This window comes from Streptopelia decaocto (genome assembly GCF_964273445.1).
Source record: "Streptopelia decaocto genome assembly, chromosome: 1".
Taxonomy (NCBI): Eukaryota; Metazoa; Chordata; class Aves; order Columbiformes; family Columbidae; genus Streptopelia; species Streptopelia decaocto.
This window is the reverse complement of record NC_138663.1, coordinates 174,027,360-174,053,730: the sequence shown is the minus strand read 5'-3', so window position 1 is coordinate 174,053,730 and position 26,371 is coordinate 174,027,360.

Genomic DNA, 26,371 nt, shown 5'->3' with positions numbered 1-26,371 from the left:
AAAAAATGCTTAAACCTGTTTTGTTTGGGACAGAGAGAATAAAAGCAATATTGATAAGGCTATAGTTCCAATAGTAGAGACTTTATATATCATCCCTGGTCTTATATATGCTTCTATAAGTATTTTGTAAAAAAATGCCACCTATAAAAGGTTTGTCAGCTCTACTTTAACTAATGTCTTCTGAATTCATAAATTAAAATCAGTCACAGTTAGAAACTGTTACACTGATTACAGTTAAATGCCATATATATGGGAGTTAGGTGCTCTAATGTATGCCAAAGTGGACACCAAAATTTGTTGTCCTAAGTATGAACTAAAATCTTGTGTGATACGTCGGGCATGTTGTTTCTTGTTAGTTGATCAGGATTTGTGTCTCACATCACCTTCAGGCTGTGCCACCATAAGTGAGACACTACAGACACCAGAAGATAAAGAAACCATGACAGCATTTGAGTCTAGCTTGAGCAATGGGGTAGGAGAAGACCCACAGTACCATAGCCTTATTTTTGTTTGGTTTTATTTTCTAAACTTAATAAACATTTATAGAGAGAGAGGCAGAAAGAGGCATTGACTGACTCCATGATGTAAAATATAAAATACTTACATATTCAGAGAACCAGGGAATGAACCCCCACATATATTCTGAGTGGTATGATGATTGATCCTGCTTAGTCTTAGAACAATTTACACGAACTAGATCTGACATGACTGAAATATCTAGCTTTAACTCCTGATTTTTTTTTTTTAAGTCATTAGAAGATGGGTATGTCCAACTTCATCAAGGGATATGCTGAAAAAAATCTGACCAGAACATCTCCTGTGGTTCTTCATAGATAACCAATTACTCCTTGACTCTTCAGGGGTAATTTGTGATACTTTTCAGTGCACTGCAGTATTTTCCAATCTAGTGTTTCAAATTTTGATCAGGTTGCGATGGAGTTAACTTCCTTCATAGCAGCCCATATGGTGCTGTGCTTTGAATTTGTGACTAAAACAGTGTTGATAAGACAGCAATGTTTTGGCTACTGCTAAACAGTGACTGCACAACATCAAGGCTCTGACTTCACCCCAGTGAGAAGCCAGTAGGTTGGAAGTGGGCAAGAACTTGGAAGAGGACACAGCTGGAACAGCTGACCTGAATTGGCTGGAGGGATATTCCATATTATATTAAAACATGGAATGAAAACTAGGGTAGCAATAGAAACTGGGGTAGAGGAGGAAGGTGGTGATGGTATTTTGGCTTAAAAGGTGGCAGTTGCTCTGAACCAGGCTGGGCATCAGTCTGCTTATGAGAGGTGATGAGTGATTGCAGCACTTGTTTTCCTTCTCTTTTCTTCACTTAATATGTATGGACCCATGAGTTTTATTTCTTTTACTCTTCCTATTCTCTCCTCTGTTCTGCAGGGTTGAGGACTGAGTGAGTGCCTGTGTGAGTACTTGGCTGCTGGCGAGGGTCAACTCACAATGTCAGACAATGCGATTGTATTCCCAAAGTATTATTTGGAAACTCTGAGCGACACTTACCAGCCTGAACAGGCCACTTACATGGCTGAACAGCTCCACTGACTGAATAGGAGATACTGGAGTAATCTCAAGCAAGTTTCAGGAGGACCTGAAACTGGACATTTAACAATATCAACTCAAGCCCCATTGTCTATAGCAAGTCCTTGTATGCTCTATTTTTTTTCAATGCTTTATGTTGTGAAAACAGTTTTAGAAAACTTGATCGTTGTGTTATGTAGCAAGTAGTAAAAGCCAGTTGCCTTCTTTGGCAAATTCAAAATCTTCACTTTAGTCTCTGGGACCTCATGGTTCTGAATGCTTCATATCAGGTGAAACTACCATTTCTGGTCTTCTGGCACTCATTTCTTTATGCTTTGCAAGTATCCTGAATACTGTGGAATGTACACACTTAGCACAGTCCCTCTTTTTCCGTTTTGCAGGAATACTTGATTTTTATTTTCCCTCCTCTCTCCTCCCCTCCCTGAAGAGCCAGGCCCTACAGAAATACTCTCCATTGCAAATAGTTCATAATTTTCACAGATATAGAGATTATACACAGTCCCTATAAAATTATCACTTTTCTACCTGCCTTATAGTAGTGAATTAATAAAGATTTCAACCAATGTATTCATGTACATCTTTCCACCAGTGTATTTCAAAACAGTGGAAGATTCAAAGTGCAGGTCAGGATGCTATCAAGAACATCCTTCATCTGAAATTTATGAAAGACCATATTTTTCTTGTTGCTTCAGGATAGAATTTTTGTCAGGTCATTGCTCATCCAATTATATTGTCTTTCATCTTTTACACTGTTAATTTGTTGCTTCTCAAGTCCTTGTACCTACTCAGTTCTCAAGAGGAAGAAAAAACATATCTGATTTGAGATCATTTCTCCTGTGTAGGAATGAAAAGAAATCCAGTTACTGAATTCGTTGCAAACTAACTGTTAAATGCAGGCAGACATTAATCTTGAACACGAAAATAGCAAAGTTGCATTATCAGGGAGCTTTTCAGGCAAATTATCTGTGTCTATAAACCACTTCACTGCATGCAAGGCCATAATGGCATGTCCATACAGCTTTCATGAACACACCTATTTAATTCTGGAGAAATCCAGGTGTCTGCATGATGCCAGACCAGTTAGCATTTCAGGGAGAGTGAAGATTTGTCCAACTATATGGAGTTCTTACCTACAAAATTTATGTACTGTTTTGTGGAGAGTGGAAATGATAGTGGGAACATATTTGATACCCTCAGATGCAACAGTGATTATCAAACTAAAACAAGTACAGTCATAGCAAGTAATACAGGTGCTGTCTATTAAATATGGATGATAAAATGATAATCTGGTGTCTCACATTTTGAGCCCAGTTCACATTATATATAAAAATAAAGCTGTATTATTATGAATACGTACGAAAGGGAAATACTAAGATTATGCAGTCTGAATAGATAACTAACCAAAAATATAGTTGGTAATTGCATTTTATTCTGATTTTGGGAACTTATTGGAGCATTACTGAAAACTAGGTGATATTCTTTTGGATGTAAAAAAACTGATGTTATAGGAGTCTGTCTTAAAAGATGAGATTTGAAAGTTTTTACCTTAATTTTTATCTGTCTTCCGTGGAATTTTTAACACACAGTAGCTTCTGGCTATATTTAATCTTCTTAAGGAAGTGCTTCTGACTGCAAATCTAATGAGATTGTGTTGGGTTGTTGTTGGTGGTGTTTTTGTGTGTGTGTGGTTTTGTTTGTTTGTTTGTTTGTTGTTTGTTTGTTTAAAAACCCACAACAAAGACAAAACAAAACATTATGCGAAGCTATCTTTATCCAGGAGCAGAAAATTTCAAAGATCATTCCATCTTATTAATTTTAAATTATTATGGTGGACTAAGAGAAATATAAAATGGAGGGTTCTTTATTATAAATCTGAACTATGATGTTACATATTTGTAGAAGTGCAATTAATCAATACTACATTCTTTTGTATATTGAAACTTGCAGAGTTTTCCTGAACTCTTTATTCAATTTGGACTGGTGAGGCTGCACCTCGAGTACTGTGTTCAGTTTTGGTCATCTCACTACAAGAAAGACACTGAGGTGCTGGAGCGTGTCCAAAGAAGAGCAACCATGTTGGTGAAGTGTCTTATGAGGAGCAGCTGAGGGAATTGGGGTTGTTTAGTCTGGACAAAAGGAGAGACTGATGGGAGACCTCGTCGCTTTCTACAGCTACCTGAAAGGAGGTTGTAGTGAGGTGAGTGTCAGTCTCTTCTCCCAATTAGCAAGCAACAGTGCAAGAGGAAACAGCCTCAAGATGTGCCAGGGGAGGTTTATATTGCCTATTAAATAAAATTTATTCCAAAAAGCATTGGAACAGGCTGCCTAGGGAAGTGGTCGAGTCACCATCCCTGGAGGTATTTAAAAGACATGTAGATGTTGGTGCTTAGGGACATGGTTTAGTGGTGGACTTGATAGCGTTTGATTTACAGTTGGACTTGATGATCTTAAAGGTCTTTTCCAAACTAAATGATTCTGTGATTCTCATATTTTTTAAGAAAATAGTTATAACAATGAGCAAGCAAAAAAAACAGCTCTGAAGGTATCAGGTGACATTAGTATTACCTGCAAATACTTCCTATTTCTTGTAGTGATTATATTAATGCTTAAGTCTAAAAGCCCAACTTAAAATGATGCTTCATTTTTCTGGCTGCTCTATGTGAGGTCCAATGCACACACTTTAGAAACTTTTCCTGAACCTATATTTTAGGTATATAACAAGCAAGCCATCCTAAATGCATTGATTACAGTGTAAATGGGAAGATGTTGGTGTCTTTGAAAACTATCAGAAGAAGGCCTCATCCATTTAACTTCCAGGCCTGAGTTTATGTATGAAGATTCATTTTCTAGAAAAATTCAAAAACTTCTGCATCTTTCTGTTTACCATTCAGGAAGCATATGATACTTAGTGAGAGATGTCTTATTTTGAATAGCTGAATATAGGTGTTTAATTTAGGGTAAGCAGGACAGATATTCATGTTCTGCTCACTATATTCACTGACAACATAAACCGATTTCCTGCAAGTAGTGCAATTGGATACAACTTTGGATTCTTCACCTGACCTTCGCTGCTCCTTAGGTACCCTAGGGCAAGACAAATGGCACCACATGTCTATGTGTTTTGTTCAAGCAAAGTCTTATTTCCCCATTACCTTAGGAACTCAATTCATTCTCTTGTACATGAGTGTACAGTGTTATTTGGCATGACCTTAATATTCAAGATCCATGTCCTGAGAGAAGAGGACCTGGAGACCATGTGGGATATTACAGAACATCTCAAATCATCCTATATCCCAATGTTTGGACAACTGAATTGAGCTGCAGGTACAAGCTGGTGCCAACTTTATGTAGACTGGATCCTTCCACATAAGTACAAAATAGTAGATAAGACTCCTTACCAAAGAGCTTAAAATCAATGCATATTAGATGACCATGGGATGGGAAAAATTCTATAATATACAGTAAATGACATTTTTACTGCGAACACCATCTCCATTCATTTCTGCAGGGAAGGTGGGAAGCATGGAGGCATGGAGTAAAATGGAGGCATGAAGTAAAAATTATTTTGGAGAGACAGCACGAGAGTGTGGGCAATGATACAGACTCTGCCACTGGCCTGATTGTCAGAAAGGGACAGAGGGACAGAGCAAGTCATGACAGAAAAGAAATGTAGTGTAACCTGAGGTACCTTTACAGAATTCTCTTGTGTGTGTGTGTTATTTTGAGCTGTTCCTACCGATGATACTACTACTTGGCTCTCTCCACAGTTTTCCCCAAGACCTTTTGCATTTAAGATGGAAAATATAGGCCCTAGTGCCCCCTTGTGAAAATTTTGTTTGTCTCTATCTTCCCCCTCTGTACCTCATCAAATCATGTCTGATTATGGTTATATTCCCTGGTATTTAGTTATTATTGAATGCAGTAATGAAAGAAACCATAGAGATACTTAATTATCTACACAGCAGGTGTCCAATGAAGAAAGTTAATTCTAACCTTTTCCTCTGTGATAAGATAATTAGTCAGGGATAATTGTTGCTAATATAAATATTCACTGATTGCAAACTGTGGTCTAAAGGTTGTTTCTGTGGAAAAAAAAAATAAAGCAAAATAAAACAAAATTAAAAAGCAAACCTCTTCTATAACACTACAGGAGTGCTGTTGCTCAATTATAAACAAATACAGACTACAAAAAAGGCACATAAAATTCTACCCATTTTTATTGTGAAATAATAAGAGATTGCTCTGATTGGATTAAAAATTCTACCTATTAATACACATCTTTACACATGTTAAAAATTATCACTGTAGGAAAAAAAGTTTGCATTATCCCTGCCAAACATTATATTCACACACAAAAGAGAAGTTTTAGTTGTACTTGCTAACATTGTACTGAGACAGCAGAACATAATTCATGTGTCATGAGATAGGGAAAAGGGCATGAACAAGATAGAATCACAGAGATTCTTCTTCTTCCAAATGACAAGAAAGTTAAGTAGAATCAGATCTAAAAATAAATGTCTTTCAAAGTCTGCCATTGCTCAGAATGCTATAGGGTAAAAAAAGTCTAAATTATGCAAGTTTTCTTGTTCTGTTTTTATAGATCAAGGTGCAGGAGCTAACAACCTACACTAAAATGGCAAACATTGGTACCACTAGTGGTATTAATTTTCTAGTTCTTTAACTGTATGAATTAAACATATTGTTAATTAAATAAAAATTAATAATTCAAATGTTACAGTATAGTCTCCTTCTATTTACTTTTGCATGAAATTCAATCATGATTTTTCACTGATCTGTTGCTCATCTGCCCAGAACTCTACTGCAGGAACTTTTAGAGTAAGTTTACACTCCACACTGGCGAAGAGCAGGGAAATTAGAAAGGCATGTGGGGATTGCTTGTGATAGTGAGATAAATATAGAATCTGCAAATGAAGTGTCAGTGACACTGTTAATGATATTGACATAACTTTTCATGTTTTGGTCTCATTATTAAGGCACTGACACAGTTCACACAGAAATTTTGAAAAGGTATGCATTGATTGTGTAGGTATTTAGCCAAATCTTAACTGAGATGATAAGGCAAGAGCCAAAAATTTCTTTGCACTGATAGTCACGATTCTGTGTGCAAAGGGACACAGTTTACCATTATTTAATGGTTATACTTTTAAGGTTTTACTGTGAATCAGAGAAAATTTGAAAGGAAAAACAAAAGAACCCAGGAGATTTACTTTTTGCAATGTTGTTCTGTGGATAGGAGTTCATTTGGAACTGAATTCGGAACTGAGCATAGATTTGTACAGTTCGTGGGGCTCTGAGAATAACTAAGATCAAGTACATATGTTTTTAGAACATAGGTAATAAAAAAAAAAAAATTCATTATTTCAAGATTGCTTGCTGGTAACATTTAGAAATGCAGTACTTTCAGCCAAGAAACCTTTTACAGAACTTCTCTTAAATCCAGTGATCTTGAACAGCAATAGAGAATAGTCAGCACCTTGACAAGCCCTCTGCAAGATCAAATTTTCTATTTTTCATCTGTCTTGTTTTCCCTACACATTTAACACAGAGTAAGAGTACAAAGACTGGATTCTTTTTCTCCCTTTACCAGAAGTGTGGACTCCTTTTCCTGCAGTCTTTCACTTCAGTTGTCATTGTTGGTGCTGTGGTACTTTAAGGTGCAAGTTAAGATCTTTCTTCTTTTTTTTTCTTTTAATATGGTTAGTGCTACAAGATGCAGCTTCTAATATTGACAGCATAAATACTTTAAAGGAGGTTAATATTCTTTTCTGGCAGAGACATTTGTTAAAAATTAAAAAACATACCTAAAAAATAGTAAATTGAATATTGATGGGCAAAATACTAGAAACTAAATTGTAATAGGAAACATTTAAAAAGAGTCATACATATTAAAAATTATCTCATAAATAAATCCAGGACTTTTACTTATGAGAAACACAGCTACAAATAAGGGAAAAAACATGTAATACTGAATTGCACTGTGGCAGAGAGATGAGAAGATTCATAGTTAGTCTCTAGTCATCCAAACTGTAGGTATGAGCTCAACTTACTGTTAATATGATGGTTTTGGGCACTGTGTAAATGTTAGGTTTCAATACCATAAGTAATGAGAACTTGCAGTTTGATTAAAAAAAAAATCTGAAAAAAAATAAAAGCAAATAATTTAAACTTAGTTTTGTGTTTGTTATTGAAGAAAGGACTCATTAATCTTAAATCAAAATAAGTATGTTGCACAATTCTGGAAGATTTTTTTAACTATAGCTAAGCTTTCAGTGATTATTTAGTGCTTTTGTTTTCCTGCACCTTGTTTTCTCCTTCCTTTGAAATGTGTATGTGGCAGTGACTCAGCAACTTCATAATTATGGAAAAACCTAATATCAATATGTATTCCCTTTTTTAATCTGGAAGTTCTTAGTTAGCTTTCATGTAATAAATGCTCAGACTACATTCTGAGTTCCCAGCCATGTTTTGTGGGAATCCAGAAACTGAGTATACTACAGCTTATTTTTGTTGCTTTTGAAAAATATATGCACAAGAGTTTGTAAATACGCATATACATATTTTGAGGGTTTTTAAAATATAAATATGGGTATAACTTTACAGACTTTTACAGTTCTAAAAGTTAGCATGTCTCAAGCAAACTAGTTGAGTACTGAATATAACCATTTTGTCATCATTAAAATTATTTGCCCTGAATACTTTGGGACATTAAAAAAAACCCCTGTATCTATCATAAAGCAAAGGAAGGAAGGAAGGAAGGAAGGAAGGAAGGAAGGAAGGAAGGAAGGAAGGAAGGAAGGAAGGAAGGAAGGAAGGAAGGAAGGAAGGAAGGAAGGAAGGAAGGAAGGAAGGAAGGAAGGAAGGAAGGAAGGAAGGAAGGAAGGAAGGAAGGAAGGAAGGAAGGACTGTTAAGTCTTATCCTTTACAAATTAGGTTTATTTTCCAGTGTGTACAACGAAACCACATAAAGCAAAGTGTAAAATACTAGGATGTCATTTTTGACTCAAGAGAGGTTTAATGTTAATACAGCAAAGCTTTATCTTGTACTCACACTCTGATCTCCTTTGAATGAACATTGAGCTTCAAGCTCTTGTGCTAGTTATTCCTTACTTTCTCAGAAGAGTAAGATGCTGTCTCAGTCAGAGAAAAAGAATACAAAATAATCAAGTTATATATATACATAATTGCTCTAATTATGCTTAAAACACTCTTTAGATCAGGTTGAACTAGCGGACAGATAAAATACATCAGTGTGCTGTTACAGGACTCAGCATTTTCTAACAGTACTGCCACAAAAAGAATTGCCATTACACGTTTTGGCTACTTGGCTAGCTCCCATATTCATGGTCATTGTCATATCTGCACTCTAACCAGGGCAAGGTCCAGGTTCACTCCAGCCCTCATAAATTCACACAATGTAGTTTAAAGAGAAATAAATGTAGGTCACAGAGATCAGCTGAGAACTGAGGTGTGTCCCAGAAGGTGTGCCCAGACAGATCCTGATATCAAAATCTTTAATGTACAATTGAAATGAGAACAGGCAGTTCTAGGAACTGGTAGGAAGCCAATCCCTGCAAAAACACTACAAGAGCTCAGAGTAGCATTGGCCTCTTCTACACTATTTACAACATTGTGAGAGAATTTGGACAAGTTCTCTTACAGACAAGGATGTCACTGCTGTTGTCCACAAAACATAGGGTCAGTTCCACGAAGTGGGGTCAGCTGCTTTGCCTGCTCCTGGAAGAGTGGGGAAGGAGCATCAAGAGGGATTATAATCTAAATTTGCTAAAATCAGTGGAAATATTGATTATTTAAAATTAAATATGTGCCTATGATTTTGCAAGATGGGTATACAATGTACTTGATTTACTACCCCTATTTTATTGCAATCAGTGGTTTCAATTACATTTACTAGAGAATACTTCCATCTCTTTTAACCATTTCCTGTTTTCTCAGTATCCCATCAGATTTGCTAAATGAAGAAATAGTTGTCTAATGCAAAGTAATGCATTATTAATAAAAGCAGTCATAATAGTTCTAGCACGTGTCTAATTCATCCAGGGAAACTGAGCCACATGTTTTCTAGATGAAAGAATTATAAAAATATTCATTAACATTTATTATTTGTGTAATGATTTTGACCTAGGGATATAGTTTGCAGTGACTGACTGAGTGACTGGCTCAGCTTGTGCCTACCCTCCGCTGGCAGGTGCGGGTAATCCGTCAACTTCTTAGAGGGACAAGTGGCGTTCAGCCACCTGAAATTGAGCAATAACAGGTCTGTGATGCCCTTAGATGTCCGGGTCCGCACACGCGCTACACTGACAGAGGAATGTGAGTTTTATAGAGATGAGAACACAGAAATAACTTTACCAAAGAACAAACAAAATCTCTAATTTCTGCTGGAGTGCTCTCACAATGTCTCTAAATATTTCATTTTTTAATTTTTTTTTTAATTGCAAACATTATTATTACCAGCATTTTTTCTGTAAAGCTATAGAAATATCAAAACACATATTTTTTTACTTTCATTCTATATATAAAATGTCTATTATTCTTTCATTCATTGCACATTATTAATTCACCAAATTCTTTGAGAATATTTCCTGCTGAGAAGCAGAGGTTGATGGTAGAGCCTAATATAACTACACATTTTTATTCATCAATGTGACCAGATAAATTCTAAACACACATTTCAATACAGCTTAATGAGGTTTCTCACTGTTTATAGGCTCTCGCTATACCATGGTAATTAGCACTGAGGCATTATTCACTCTTGTCTTAATAAGTGTTTCATTTTAGCCTTTGTAAGAGGTCCTGCTATTTTTTTGCTTCATTGCTTTGCTTTATTGAACATTATACGACATAGCAAGCAATTAAATATGATTGTGGAAGAAATTAAATCACAAAAAGTGCATTAATGGTCAGGTTTAAGTCCACAAAAGCAGTGAAACTGAAGTTAAGGTCAAAACCATACTTACTTTACCTCCTGATGACTATCAGCAGCTTGTGTGGTATTCAAGTTCATTTATTCTTTTCATCTTAGTAGCTATGCAACATGTGGCAGAATGACAATGTTTACTCTATGATTCAGATTTTCCTTTCATTGAGAGGCTTCCAAGAGCTCGATATTTTACTAATTATAGTTTTATCTTTTTAAAGATAACATTAAAATGGCTGTGGACACTATTTATATAAGCAAATGCATCTAAGCAGCTCCAGATTAACCTATGATTCAGATCTGTTCACCAATATATTTTATACTGGCAATAAAATATCTCAAAGATATTTAATCACAAAGACATATTTATAATGTGCATGAGCAAAGCCTTCAAGAGCATTCCTGTGCAGACCTTAAAAATATATCTTTTTCAAGTCTCCTTCAAATTCTACAGTGAAAAGTTCTTTTAAGTGATATGCATAATAGAAATTATTTTCTACTGCATGTTAGCAAAAGAATGACTTTTCAAGAAGCTGTGCTGATTTATACCAAAGAAGATGTGTTCCACTGAATGTGGCCTTGAACAGAAAAAAAACCCATAAAAACTGTCTCTTGTAAATTAACTCATTTTTAAAGTCAAAAATTAAAGAGAAAAAGAGATTGTCCACAGGCTCCAATATTCAAACACTTCTCCTTTAAAGTACAAGGTTATGCATACTTATAGGCAACTTATATTCAAAAACATGCTACAGCAGATTGAGAGTCATAAGAACAATTTCATATGTTAGATTGTCTTGTAAATGCATTTAGCTAAGATGAATCTTTACTCTCATTTGCAGGTAAATTTCCAGCAAAGAAATAATATGAAGTTGGCATGAAATGGTAATTGACTTGAACAAATACATGTTTATTTATGAATTCATTTTAATTCTAAGACTACTAAACATTAATTCAACCATTCTGAGTGGTCGACCTCACAGAATATTCCTGTTTGATAGTCCTTAGAACAATCCACTGTCCTTAGGCAAATAAACTGTATTTGTAGAATATATTGTTCCCTGAATAGCTGAGAAACATAAAATGAGGATTAGAAAAGAAAAAAAAAAAAAAAAAATTGAACTGAAAATGTTAAGACCACTAAGAGACCTAGAGTAACACAGCAAAACCCAAGAATAATGAAGCATCATTTTGTTGGTGTGGAATAGGGAGTCTTTTACTTCTGATAAAAGACTTACTATCAGTTTCTATGATGGAACACCAAATCAGCCCACTCTTGGAATCTGTCCAAACTGTATCTTTGAAATAAAATTTCAAAAATTTAAAAAATAAATATATATGAATTCAGCTTTTATTGGAATATTAACTGAAGTGATTAATTCTTTATGTAGAGAAGCCTCAAAATTAACAATAAGACACATCAGAAACAAAAGGTTTAAAAACCACTTTACTCTTGCCTATGTACATTTGAAGGGAGGAAGGAAGGAAGGAAGGAAGGAAGGAAGGAAGGAAGGAAGGAAGGAAGGAAGGAAGGAAGGAAGGAAGGAAGGAAGGAAGGAAGGAAGGAAGGAAGGAAGGAAGGAAGGAAGGAAGGAAGGAAGGAAGGAAGGAAGGAAGGAAGGAAGGAAGGAAGGAAGGAAGGAAGGAAGGAAGGAAGGAAGGAAGGAAGGAAGGAAGGAAGGAATTATTCCTTTGAACTTCCTGTGGAAAGTTGCAATAGTGTAAATGTAGATTGACCATCGATAGTCTTAAATATGTTTCTTGTTTTGAGTTTATTCTTTATAGGACAAAACCTTGAAATTTCCCTCCCTACTGTAACTGTAGATTGGAATTAAAGAAACTAACTCTTGCTATGTAACAGGTATGTAAAGTCTTATTATTACTTGTAATACAATTCAGACAGGAAAGAGCAATCAATTTCCAGCTGCCACTTTACCATATTTTTTATGATGCAGTAATAGCAGAAATCTCACCTCACCCACTGAACATGTCACTCTATATAGGAACAAAAGTGTCACTGTAATAAGAAAGCCATTGAGTATCAGTGACAGCAGATTAAAATAAATATCCATTTCCTCAGTCTCCATTCTAGTAATCTCAATATTTCTTAAAGCATTGATTAATATATCTAATGAAGAATTAAAAAGTCATCAAATAGCAAAGGAAGGAAAGTGACTATGAAATAATATATTGAATAAAGATTTTTTGTTTGGTTGGTTGTTGTTTTGTTTTTTCTTTATTTAATGTTATCTGACTGAGTCAGAGACAGAGGTTATTGAAAGTTCTTAATCAAATGAAGGACTGATTAGTAAAAAGCTAATTGTCTCTTGTTGACTACAAGGTACAAATTTCTATCATGTGTACAAAAGTTTGTATATTGACATCATAACATAAGCTAGCAAGGACAGGAGGACTCCTGCTATGTCTACTCAGGTCACTTCTGATAGCCAGTTCAAAATAGGCAGGATGAATGCCTCTTGTCAATCACATGCTTTTCCACATAGAACTCCCCTGTGGATCAATGCCACCACTTTCATTTTTTAATATTTATATCCCACATCAAGGCTAACAATAATGACATGTCAATAGTAGAAAGCATTTGTGGTCTAAAGCATTAATTAAGCAAATAATTCAAAGTCAGGAAATAAGGTTTACAATGTGGAGCCTAAACACTTAAAATACTCCTTTTGCCAAAGAGCACATTGATAATTGCTTACTCTTCATAGAAAAATATAAAGAAGTGATGTGACTCTGGTGTAGCAAAGCTTTGCTGACATAAGCAAAAGAAGAAGAGTCAATTACTGGAAGCTGGAATCAGAAAAATTCAACCTTGAAATAAGGTGCATTTTCCTAGCTGTGATGCTAATTACACTCTGGAAAAGTTTCCACAGGAGACAATGGACTAACTGGTGCTTACAGTCTTTAAAATGAACTTAGCTGTCTTTAAAAGTGTGCTTTAATCAAGTCTGTCAGATAAACATTATTAATTATATGAACTTGAAAAGGAAGCACCACAGTAGAGTGTTCCAGATGGTCCTTTTGGCACTGAAACTTATGAAGGTATAAGGCAGTTGTTCATATCTTTCTTATTTGCTTTTGAGCAGATGAAGATAGTAAGTATTGTACTTAATATTTGCAGGTCTATGTGACAGAATAACTGGGAGCAAATTTCAAGTAATATGTTTCAGTAATATGTCCTCTCCCTTCAGAGGTGAAGCCTGACACAGTAAGTTTTCACCTTTTTCAGCTCTTCCCTATGGAAATCAAATATAGGTCATATGGTGTCACACACAGGAGGAATAGATCTGTTTTCTTAGCAGTACACAGAATCCTCTCTGACTGCTGGCTACCCTATCTTGCCCACCAGCCCAAGGGCCAAGTAACACATATTTTGGGTTGAGAAAATACTTTTTTCTTCAGCTTCAACTCCAAAGGGAATTTGAGAAAAATATCCATCCTTTTCTGTATAGAAGCATCATTTACTTGACAGGATAACACAGGCATTGGTATCATAATCCTGGTATATTTTACATAATCAACACTTCTTATCTTTTAATATATCTCCAACACTGGAACCAAGATAAACATATTTTGGTTTCTCATACTCTCTTCCTGTTGCAGAAAGTTTACTCCCCTTACAAATGAAAGACTACCTAAGTACTGTGCTTATTTTAGAGCATTTAGGTGAAATATTATCAACAGTGGCATAGAAAAATCATTAAGTCTGGCAAAATCTGGAAAAATTATGATTCTTCAGTCAAACTTTTAAATAGATACATAATACAATAGATTAGCTGAACTCTTTTATGTGAGATTTACATACGTATTTGAAACTAAGCATGTATTTAAAAGCCTAGCAGTGTAGGAACAGATTAAAAAAAAAAAAAAAAAAGTAAAAAAATAAGTCTAGATTTAGTAGACTGGCAAAAATACCACAAACAGTTTCAATAACATTTTATGTTGTACAAGTTTGGATTGTTCCATTTGAAATATCTTCAGAGTTTCAAGCAATCCTAAAGCTGCTGTTTAAAAAATATAGCAGTAAGAAAATACTGTGGCAGTACTATTTTGATTAAACTCACTCTATTTCATTTATGTAAACAAAAATTCTGACACAATGGGCCTAATTAATCACAAGGATCATGCCTCTCCTGTAAGGAAAAGGACCAATTGGCACCATCTCTGGATTTTTTTCTGGAACATAAAACAATTTAGCCTGCATGATTCAGGGGGAAATAGCTCATTCCTTTGGGCAGAACTCACGCCTTTTCCTTAAGACATTACTTATATAGCCATATAATTGCAGGTACTTCATAAAAGACTGTAAATACAAAATTAGAATCAGTTGAATAAACAAAGAAACAAACAAAAACAACAAAGGAGAGGAGAGCAGTAACAGTGAAAAAGGAAAAGGAAAAGGAAAAGGAAAAGGAAAAGGAAAAGGAAAAGGAAAAGGAAAAGGAAAAGGAAAAGGAAAAGGAAAAGGGTTACTAAGTATTACTCTCCAAACAATAGTCATAGATTTTAAATGCTAACATCTTCTACAATAGTCCAAAGCAGAAATATTTTAATTAATCATTCTACTTTCAAGGACTGTAGCAAACACTTTCTGCAAATTTGTTTGACAAAGATAACTCTCTGATCATTGTTGGCTGTTATGCAAAGTTATTTTGCAGAGTTCAGAACACAAGAACTAACACCAGCGATCATGTAATACACTAAATGAATCATTAGTTTTCAAGATTAAAAGGTGTGAGAAACTAATAATATAAAATGTATTCCAGGCTCTCTGTAAAGTTTGTTATTTTAAAGAAGATAAGATTGAATACCTGCTATGTTTTCAAGCAGATATTGCCAGGAAAGTGTTTCGTTAAATTGAAACAGATGTCAGCACAAAAATGAGTGTTACAAACACACATATGCATATCAATGAATATACTTCAAAATGTTCTGTATATTTCCACTCATTGGATTACTTTTGTCTTCATTGCCTCCAAATGCTCATAAAATTGAGTTATATCAGAATATAAATTCATAGAAGGCCATATAAATCTACATATGAGAGTACCTCTGCAGAGAAAAAAAAATAAATATAAGGGAAAAGGAAGACTTGTAATGCTGGTCAATGGCAAAAGAGCATCACTATGGCTAGGATTAATTGGCACATTCACTCACCTCCAGTTACCCCAATTTCTTCCCATCTCCATCCTTTTGCTTCCTGTCCCATGTTCCCAGCTTGCCATGTGCCAGAAGGAGTGCTCTGTGTGTTACACCAACCCCACAGCTGATCATGTGTCTCAGCTGCCCTCTGGGACAGAGGTGGCAGATGTTCTGACAATGACCTGCAGGTATAAGAAGTTCTGCTTCTACCTGCAGTGCAGATTGAAAGAGACTTTTCTTGTGAATTTTTATACAGTACTCTTTCTTTTTTCCCTGAGCAGAGGTCTTGGTAGACAGAGAGAGAATACAGCTCTGAGGTCTTTTTAAAAGAGGGCAGTGACACAATGACAGTTAGAACTTCAAGAGCAGGTAGGTTTGAGGGTTCTGAATTGTGATCTGATGTAGGAGCATCTCTGCTTGCTGCTTTTGCTTTAATATCCTAATAAGATATCAATGATGAGAACTTATTTATTTTGGATGCCTTTCGCTGTATAAATCTTCAGAATCAATGTTTTTCTTCAGGGACAGACGAATTATGCAGAGATCTGTTTTTAGGGAAAGGATCTAACACATTTGGACATATAACTTTTTCTCAGAACAATTGCTAACTAGGTATCTTAGAGTGTTCTTCATACATAATATAACCTGATATTAAGGATTATCATATGCATTTCTGAAATATCAGGAAAACTGAATAAAAGCACAAAAATATTAACACTTTTGTACTTGGAAAGGCAGACAAGTGATTCAAAGATTGTAGAACTCCAGAAATATCTATATTTTTCTTCCAGGTGTTCAGGGATGAGAGATTTTGTGGGGTTTTTTGGATAATGAAATAAATTTATACCTACCACCTGATAGAAGAATATTACGTTCATTGAAGAGACATATGTAAACCAGAAAGGCCTTTGGAAAAAAAAAAAAAATCCCCTGAGAGGAAGCTAACCTGTTTCCAATTAATTCCTTAAAATCATGGAAGTGATGGTAAGGGATTTTACTTATTTTAAGTACATTTTAAGTCCTAGGTTTGAACAGTTTTTTCTTGTTAAGGGAAAGGAGAGAAGGTATTAGCTCCTACTTTGAAAACCAGATTTATTCTTTGTTTCTTCTCAATAAGCCTTTTATTTGATTTTCTTGTTTAGGCAGCTACCTCTTTATCTGCTCAGGTAAATGCTAGGTACTCTGGAAAATTAAGACCTTTCAGAAGGATAAAAATACCTCACCAAGCATTTTTACCTCCCAGACAGTCGGAGTTAGTAATAAAGGTTTGGTCTGAATCATTGTTAGTCCTCTTCACTGCATGCAATGGTATGTCTGTCTTCCAATGTTCTTTTCTGGGAGCTGTTTCCTTGAACATATATGCTTATTCTGAATATTAGTGGTGTTGTATTTCAGAGTACTATGTATAGCAGAACTGCCTTCAAATACAAGTGTCTGTGCTTTTTTTTTTTTCTTCTGTGTTTCATGTTCTTATCACAAGTAGAGAACAAAAACAAAATAAAATGCCATACATTTATATACCTGAGATTTTTTCACTTAGTCAGCTTTATTTACAAAGTAGATTTTTGTAACTGGATGCTGAACACATCATACCTCAGTAACATGCCTTTTTATTTGTCTGACTACCTTGATCTTCTTTACTCTATAGATGGACAATGCTTTATTTTTATTTTAATATTTTACTTTCATTGGACTTCACTGTACTGATTATTGTATCCATCCATTTTGTGTGTCTCTGCTTGTGAATTTAGAGGGACAGTGTAGGTGATATTCATCTCATTACAGTGTAAGTATCTACAACATTCACATCTCTAGGTAAGATAATAATTTAGACTATGCTTGTTTTAAGTGAAGTATAGCCCATTTATGAACCTGGTTTAGAAGTAGGCCCTTCACAAGGTGAATCAGGTTTTGATAACATCTCTGTAGACATGACAACAACTGAGTCGAACATCTTCCAAATAAGCAAAATTAAAGAAAAGTTATCTTTGTAATAGTGTGTGAATTGTTAGATTTCAGTCCAATCAAGTATTAATATATGCAGGAATAAGGAAATCTGAAAACTAGAAACTAGAGGAACTAGTTCAAGAGATATCTACCTTCTATACATCAATATTTAAGTGAACTGAATTCCACCCTAGATCAGGCTAGATAATAGCTGTTCACTACTTAACCACCCTTGATTTTGTGTCCCAGGATCCTTACATCCAGGGTCTTGAATGTTTCATCACCTGTCCCAGCACAAAGCTGCTTGCATGCCAGCCACTGCTTTGCATTGAATGCACCTCTTTCTGCTTGGTTTCCCAAGCTGGTCTTTCCTAAGGAGACTATATTCACCCACTGCCACACTATAGACATGGAAGGAAGTCCACCATGTCCCTCTGGTCTCAAAGAGGCCACAGTTCTGCAACTGTGCATAGATTTCTAATTCACAGTTAGTTTCCCATGCTGCATGCATATACACAGATACTTGGACTGCCCATTGTGCTGATTTCACAAGGAGAGTGTGAGTACCTCACCCATTGCAGTGTTCCTAAGCTCTTCCTCATTGCCTGCCATGTCTTCACTGCTCTTAGGTGAGGGATATCAAACTCACTTTCACCAGGGGTCACATCAACCTTGTGGTTGCCTTCAAAAGGTCAAATGTAATTTTAGAACTGTACAAATGTAACTACACTGAGGAGTAGTGAGTTTGATACTCCTGTCTTAGGTTATGAGAACCATTCCTCAGTGCATCTTATTTGAGGCACTCTTCACTTGGTTAGCAAGGCTGTTTCCAAGTATACTCCTGCCCCACCTTGTCAGAGCATCGATCCCTTCCCAACAATCCTTGGTTCTCAGAGTCCCATATTCATAAAAGTCAAAGCTCAGTTTGAGACATGACCTGTGCACCAAGTGTTAACCTACTGGATACATTAGCTCCTCCTCTACCCCATGATAGTGTGATTGAGATGTATTAACAAAACTCCCATAATCTTCAATCTTATCCCAAAAGCTTTGAAATAGCTCTTGATGCACTCCTTATCTGCCCTGACAATGTGATTAGTGCACATCATGGGTAAGCAGCAAGGGGTAATGCTCCAAGAGCCTGATGGAGCTTGAGTCTTTCTGCAAGATCCTAGATCTGAGCTCACCACAAGCATCAGATCACCCAAAACATGTAAGTCAGATTGGTGGATGGTTTGCTTCATTCCCAAGGACAGAGCCTCCAATGACCTTCAGCTGGCTTTTTCTCTTTCTGCAGACACTTCATTGAGGCTCTTCTGACTCTGATGGCATTCCTGACAGGTCTTGTTCACCATCATTAATTTACACTCCACTATACCAGTCCTGAAGCAATAGAGCTACAAGTGGAGAATGGTCCTTAATTCTGCTGATAGTAGTCACAAGTTTCCAGACACTCCTCACTTTAGGATTCCATATCCACTGCTATCTTTGGACATATTTTTGTCCACCCCTCTTTACTCACACAGCAGGACTCAGGCTCTTGCCTCTGCAAACTCTCTGAGAAGACTCTGAAGTCTTGGGTTTTTTTTTGTTTATTCTCCCTGTTGGTGGATGATCTGCTCACCTACTCTTGCAGCTACTTCACATTGCAATTCAGCACCTTGACCAGAGCATACATCCCCCATGTGAGGCTGCCCATCTCCTGAAGCTCAAGATCTACAATGACATCTGTAGCTCTATCTGGGTCAAGTTCTCTGACATACTAAGGTAGATTTTTGTCTGCTTTGAGTCACTTTGACATGACCTTTGCACAGCCCTACACAATCTTGAACACAGTTTCTGGACCTCTCTCCAACCCTGTTGAGCTAACTATTGCAACTAAAACAATGTGTGTTAGCTGTCTCTGTTGTCCGTTGCACTCTTATAAAAAGATTGTGACTTCTGATAGCAGCCCCACTGAGCAAAAAAATTGGTTCTCAGACACTATACCTTCCTGAAATCCCCAGGAAGATTGCCATTTCTCTTATTTCAAAATAGTCGTGATAGAGGATGGTTGTCCCAGCTGTGAGCAATATCATGTTTGAATTAAATATTCTGTACAAAATAAACCCTGAAGTGATATTCCCTGGGAAAGAATAATACTGGACAATAAGAAACAAGATTTAATTTAAAATAAAATGTATTATATTTTGAAAACTCTTTGACATCTTAGTATCATATTTTAGAAATACTCCTAATGACAAATCAATTTAAATATATTTTAGATTTGAATGTAAGCTTTTATTTAACTATAAGTGAAAAAATAAAAAAAAAAACCTTATTAAAATGACTTAGTCACTGTGTTTTAAAGTGTGGAAATCACAGAACTGGATTTCATTTGTTACATTGAACTAAGCTGAAAGTCCAGTTGACACAATTCAAAAATAGATTCTAGACATTAGCTGTAGAAATAAATCTCTTTTCTGCCAGCAGCTGATCAGGAATAAACCTTTATGAATATAATTTGTGAGCAGTAAATGTAAGTATGCTGAGGTCCCTCTGATTACTGTCCCTTAGAGCTGCTGACAAAGACACTTCTGAACCCTGTGAAACATGGCCACTTCTCCAGGTGCAAACATGCAGAGCCCTCTTGCACCCAAGGCCATCCAGTGGAAAACATCACAGACTCAGTCTCTCTGGACCAAGGTCCCACTCCAGATGCAGGCTTTTGTTTTCACTTACCTTGGTTCCTCCAGCTTCTGACAGCAGGATCTTACAACATTCAGACATGGTGAAATTAGACAGCAAAAAGGAAATTAGACAGAAATATGGTTAAGAAAAGATTTAAAAAAAAATAAGGATGGACTGTGGTAGTCAGGTTGAGGGCTCAGTCAGGCAAACGCACCAGCCAGCAACCTGGTGACATGCAAAAGGCCAGACCCTCTTTATCCTTCTTCCTCTCTTTTTCCTACCCCCTTTTACACTCCCTATCCCCACTTTTCCCCACATTTGACCTCTCCCCTAAGCATTCCTTAATGTGTTTTATATGGCCCCACAGGTTCCCCTCCAATATTCGTAATGCCCATGTTCATCTTATTTCCACAGTCTTATCAGTTATAAAACCAAGTTTGTCTCTCTCCAAAGCAGTGCATATAGCTTTTTAATGCCCCATCAATTAGTGGCTGAAGAGTTTTAGTTGTTATTGTCTTCCTTATTGGGTTTGTGTTTCTGTGTTCTGTTTGTCTTTTTCCCTGTCATTTTTTATTGCCTTTGAACTGAAATAGTCGTTGACCTGGTAATTTAATGAAGCAGATGCTCTCACATTCTCCATGCCTTTAAAAAGACTTCTCAGGATTTGAGGCTATCACTGCTGTAAGACGTTAGGGTTGCCTCCGAAACTGCTAACCAATCAGCACACGATGATACCATTTGATGCCCATCTGTTCAATAATATTACACTCAAAGCCCAAAAGTTGGGACAAGAAATATGACAAAGCAGATGGTAAGCAGTGGTGATGATGATCAAAAGGTCTAATGGGCTTGGGGAATATTTAGAATCCCTATCCGTTCTTTACAGGAGAAGAAAAAATGTTGATAAACAAGCAGATGACAATTTACACTTCACTCTTCCCAGCTGTAAGGTATTTTAACTTAATTATGTTTTCTCACATAGCCAAAAATAGTAACCATGTCAAGTAAAAGGGAAACATTTGCACTAAATATAATTTCCAATTTTTTGTTTGTCTTGCTATCAATTACAAATTACATATTTTCTGTGTAGTTAATGTACATTCTAATACAGATTAAGAAAAAGTTCAAATTAGAATGTAAAGCAATCCCATATTTACATCACAACATAGCTGAACCATGTAATAAATTATATAAATTATTACTAAAAGTCAATACAGTAATTAAAAAAAAATCTACTGGTATAATGTTTTTCTCTGCTGTTTTGAATTAATAATTTCATTTTGTTATCATAGCACAAGACAACTTACAGTGAAATTTCATGGACTTATAAAGACAAATGACAGAAAACATTTTTTATGTAAGTTCATTCAATCAAAAACAAAATATTGCACTTCTACAGTATGTCCTGGTAGAACTTGTTCATTTTATTAATGAATTACTAAATATATATATCAAAAAAAAATTGCTGGCTATGTTTTTTGTTTTTTATTTTGTTTTCTTTCATGTTGGACACAGGATGATGAATTTCAAGTCATTATTCCAAGTAAGGGAAAAAATAACAACAGACAAATATTCCCTAACATACTATGGAAATGGTCTTTTGTTCTTTACCACGACTAAAAGCACTACCAGCAAAAGAAATGCACATTTCAAAGGGTTAGTTATTTGCTTTTGAAGAGAAAAGTTGTTTTCCAGCCATTCCTGCTTCATGAATGCATGAGATTTTAATATGTCAGAATATGGCACGGTTTCATGCCACAGATTACACCATGAACAGGCCATTATGGTTAAAAGTCACAATAAGGACAGTTTAATAAAATAAAATTTCCCACAAATGTAGGATCCAAAACTCAGGTCCACAAAAGTGTTTACAAGCTTATGCCACACTGGAAAAAATAGCTGTATGGGTTTATTCCATATTATCTTTTAAGCTGATTTATATTTTATCAGTGGTAACAAGTAGACCCAAAGCTGATATGAAAATCCAGGGGCTCTCCTGCTAATTTTTCTTCACTCAGTTCCAGCATTTTCCAGTGTCCTGTACATAGGAGGCATATATGTAGGGGCAACAACATGATGAACTGAAGGGAAACATGGGTACTGCATATTATTCAGTGGCAATCTATGTGTTTCAGGCAAATTAAATGGTCTTCAGTAGATAGCACAAAACAACTCTGAGACAATTCAGTATATCCAGAAATATTGGTAATGTTAAGGGAGTGGGGCCAGAGTGAGTATATTCACTTCCCAAATGCGCAAAACAAAAATCCAACAACAACAACAACAACAGAAGTAAACACTTTGGAATAACAGAAGGTTATTTCCTAAGAATGAACAGAAATATGGGCAACACGAGACTAAAGAAACATTAAACAAGCATTCATCAACACATCTTTAGTGGTTTATGACTGGTCAGGGTCAGAGAATGTGGACAGAACAGTTGTAGCAATAGATAAGATTTGCAATTAAATTAATATGATCCAGCTTCAAGGATCAACATCCTTCTCAAAAAAACAGAGACAAAAGTTGTAAGCAATGAATCAGTCATTACTTAATGTTTTTGCATTGTGCACACAGTTGCAGGAAGGGAATTTGCCATGCCAATAAAGGTACCTGCGTTGGGATCCACTGCATATAGCATGCTGAACAAGCTATTAATGTGACACAACTCTGCTTCACAAATGTGTATTTAAAATTGACCTCTTGCATAATATATTACATTTTTGTGAAATGCATTTTAGAAACTGACACTAATTTGAATGCTTAGATATTCAAATAATTTTCCTCTTGAAAACACAGGTAGAGAATAAGTAATATTGTAAAATTTCTACAGCTTCCTGATGATCCAGAATTCATACTGTCACATAGAGACACTGGATTTAGTTACACTTCATAAAGTTTCAACCTACAACCCATTTTTATGTATATGAAAATTTATCTAGAAATAAAGTTTCATCTCCACATCTTTGATTAATACAGAACTATCTTTACTGATCTAGTTTCTTTTGGACACTGACAAGTGGGTTCTGCTCCCTTGACAAGACTGGTGGTGGTTTGATACAGCCTCTGGAGGAGGTGAAGCACTTTCCTGTAGCTGTGCCAAGAACTCCTCTAGTTTACCCACAAAAGAGCAGAGTGACACAGTGAGCATCGATGCATATAAGCTTGGAACATCGATCAGCTTAGAACAGCAATCATGCCATAAAGACATGAATAGCAGAAAACTCTTCCAAAACTCATTTATCGAGTGCAGTGGGCACTCTCTGACCCTTTGATCAGAGTGGTGGTGGTTTGGTTCAAGCTCCAGAGGAGGTGGAGGCTATTACCATGGGCAGACCATGGATGACTCCTCCAGCTCAAAAGAATCAGACTTGTACAGTGAGCATCAATGCATATGAGCTTGGAACACCAATCATACAACAGACATATGAATACTGGATGGCTCTTCCAATACTCATTTATCAAAGAACAAAGAAAGCTGTAGGCATAAGGAGTCTCTTGCACACCTTTCCTGCTATATTTGATTTGACTACAAGCCAACCACTTTATTCTGTAAATACAACAGCCTAGGTGAGCCTTTTTGGCCTCTCTCCTCTAGGCAACGTGGCTGTATGGAGGTGATCTCCCCTTGCTCTGGGATGCCACTCAAGGTTGCCCCTTGAGGCAGAGAGACCTTTTATCAATAGCAGATCTTCGGTAAGCGACCAATGTTGCATATAACTTCATAGTATAGCAACTTTGATTTTACCTTTGTAACTTTGATTACATGCTGAATTGATACAAATGAAACATTACTCAATGAGAGGGTTTCCCTTACCCTTTCCACATCTGTTCTCTGTGTAAATCATTCTAACTGGAGGAAAACCCAATTTTTCTCTGTATATTTCCTCCATACAGTAACTAATATAGTGAACCTTACCACTGAACTTGCTGAACCTTGTCAAATCACTGTTAACTTGTTAACTTTGCTGAATTCCATCAAATGCATTGAACTCTGTCAATTTATTATTCTACCTTGGTAGAACATATTGCTGTTTCTCTCTTTTCAGTGAGGTGCATTACACTCGTCTGCAACAGCTATTTTTGTAGATAATTATTGTTTAGACTATTCAGACTCTTTTTAAGCTGTTTGAGTAAAGATTCTATTACTATGAGGCCAGTATCTAGTGGAGTGCCTCAGGGGTCAGTGCTGGGGCCAATATTATTCAATATATTCATTAACGATTTGGACGAGGGAATTGAGTGTACTACCAGCAAGTTTGCTGATGACACCAAGCTGGGAGGAGTGGCTGACACGCCGGAGGGCTGTGCTGCCATCCAGCGGGACCTGGACAGGCTGGAGAGTTGGGCGGGGAATAACCTAATGAAATTTAACAAGGGCAAGTGTAGAGTCCTGCATCTGGGCAGGAACAACCCCAGGTTCCAGTATAGGTTGAGAGATTACATATTAGAGAGCAGTGTAGGGGAAAGGGACCTGGGGGTCCTGGTGGACAACAGGATGACCATGAGCCAGCACTGTGCCCTTGTGGCCAAGAAGGCCAATGGCATCCTGGGGTGTATTAGAAGGGGGGTGGTTAGTAGATCGAGAGAGATCCTCCTTCCCCTCTACTCTGCCCTGGTGAGACCACATCTGGAATATTGTGTCCAGTTCTGGGCCCCTCAGTTCAAGAAGGACAGGGAACTGCTGGAGAGGGTCCAGCGTAGGGCAACGAAGATGATTAAGGGAGTGGAGCATCTCCCTTATGAAGAAAGGCTGAGGGAGCTGGGTCTCTTTAGTTTGGAGAAGAGGAGACTAAGGGGGAAACTTATTAATGTTTATAAATATATAAAGGGTGAGTGCCATGGGGATGGAGCCAGGCTCTTCTCGGTGGCAAACAATGATAGGACAAGGGGTAATGGGATCAAGCTGGAACACAAGAGGTTCCACTTAAATTTGAGAAGAAACTTCTTCTCAGTGAGGGTGACAGAGCACTGGAACAGGCTGCCCAGGGAAGTTGTGGAGTCTCCTTCTCTGGAGACATTCAAAACCCACCTGGACATGTTCCTGTGCGACCTCACCTAGGTGTTCCTGCTCCAGCAGGGGGATTGGACTAGATGATCTTTTGAGGTCCCTTCCAATCCCAAACATACTGTGATACTGTGATACTATGTCTGGCTAGAACAGAAGACTAGCCTTGTTTGGCTTTTGCATGGAAAATGACATTCCTGAGCATTTTGTAAAATGTTTATGTATTGACATTGTGATTTTCAGTTTTTCAAGACTATAACATTTCTCTTACATATTAAGAATGAAAATGACAATTAAAAGGTTTTCATCAAAAAAGAAGGAAATATTCTAAAAAAAAAAAGGACCTAGAAGTAGAACTTCAAGAAAAATATGATACTCTGATGGAGAGAACAAAACAGTATTTCACATAGAAAAACAAAGTAGAAATGCTCATGTTTTGATAGGCCTGAATAAAGAAAGGCTGCAGATGCCTGTTATTTCTGTGTGTGGTGTTTTTTGTTGGGAAAGAGTTAATTTTCTTCATAGTAGCTAGTATGGGGCTATGATCTAGATTTGTGCTGAAAATAGTGTTGATAATACAGGGATTGTTTACTAAGTGCTAGAGCTGTGCTGACAGAGTAAAGGTCTTTTCTGCTTCTCACACCACCCCGCCAGTGAGTAGGCTGGGTGTACACAAGAATGTGGGAGAGGACACAACCGGGACAGCTGACCTCCCAGTTGTGGGGGTCAACACAACACTGTCAGACAAAGGAAATAAAAACTGTAAAGCCTGGAGTAGGCTAGTGATCTAGAGAATGTCAAGAACTTGTAAGTCAAACTTGACTGAATAGTTTCCAAGAAGGCTGCCTCTATTACTCTTTCATATCAGTTTTTCCACAGTGTAACAATAACCATCATTCAAGTGCCAAAGACAATGTGTCTACTGAAATTATAATGTAGGAATTATGCACAATAGGGATTCACAGCCTATTCTACTATGATGTTATACTGCTACTATAAACACAAAAGACACTAAACTCAGTTGTAGAAAGAATACATTCACCCCAAATTCCTTAGAGGAATTATCA